This window comes from Gracilinanus agilis, unplaced genomic scaffold (assembly GCF_016433145.1).
Source record: "Gracilinanus agilis isolate LMUSP501 unplaced genomic scaffold, AgileGrace unplaced_scaffold11790, whole genome shotgun sequence".
Lineage (NCBI taxonomy): Eukaryota > Metazoa > Chordata > Mammalia > Didelphimorphia > Didelphidae > Gracilinanus > Gracilinanus agilis.
In genome coordinates this window covers 1,980-2,965 of record NW_025342243.1, presented here as the reverse complement: position 1 = coordinate 2,965, position 986 = coordinate 1,980, and the positions used below count along the sequence as shown (strand labels likewise).

The following is a 986-nucleotide window of genomic DNA, read 5'->3' as shown; positions in this document are numbered from 1 at the left end:
CCCACTGTGCCCTGCCGAGGCAGGACGCTGCCCCTCCTCTCCCACAGCCGCCCCCCTTGACCCATCCACCCCCTTGGAGGCTTCACTTACTCCGATGAGTCGCGGCGGTGCTGCTGGTGACAGGAAGGTTAATCTGTCTACATTTACACGTTGGCCCAAGAGAAGAAGATGAAAGAGGAGGGAGGGCAGGGAATCCTACCCAAATCAGCATCTCGGGGCTCCTGCCAGGCTGCTGCTGTGGCCCCAAGGAAAAAGGGCAAGACAAGGACTTTGGGTTCAATGGCAAGGCAGAGTGGCGGGAAGGGCGCTTGCTTTCTTCTTTTCTTTCTCTTGATCTTTCTGTGTCCTGAGATACTTAGATTTTTTTTTTCTGGAAACTCTTACCTTATGTCTTAGAATTGATACTGAGGATTCAGTGACTTGCCCAGGGTCACACAACTAGGAGGTTTCTGAGGTCACATTTGAACCCAGGATCTTCTGTCTCTCGGTCTGACTCTCAAACCACTAAGCCACCTAGCTGCCCCTCAGCAGGCGCTGTAATTTTTTTTGAAGTTTTTATAAAAAAACATATGGAACGCTTTATGAATTTGTGTGTCATCCTTGCGTAGTGGCCATGCTAATATTCTCTGTAGTGTTCCAATTTTAGTATATGTGCTCTGAAGCAATCACAGCAGGCACTGTTATTAAATGAGTCCCTCCCTTACCCCACACCCCATGAAATGATGATGATGATGATAATAATAATAATTAATAATAATATTAACAGCAACAACATCTTATTTCAGTAGCTAGAGTCTAACCTGGCTACAGAATTTAGCAGGATTGCAGATCCTTATTTGATTCCACTACATCAGGCTTCCTTTCCACCCCCTTCTTCAGAATCAGGAGCTCATGGGGGCAACTGGGTAGCTCAGTGGATTGAGAGCCAGGTCTAGAGATGGGAGGTCCTGGGTTCAAATCTGACCTCAGACACTTCCCAGCTGTGT

General features: G+C 47.4%; 1 non-coding gene across 1 annotated transcript; it reads right to left on the bottom strand.

Annotated features, from left to right (window-relative positions):
* Positions 1-563: 563 nt before the first annotated feature.
* Positions 564-669, bottom strand: LOC123253963. The gene has a single exon (XR_006506643.1). It is a non-coding gene; the product is annotated as a U6 spliceosomal RNA (small nuclear RNA).
* Positions 670-986: the final 317 nt, after the last annotated feature.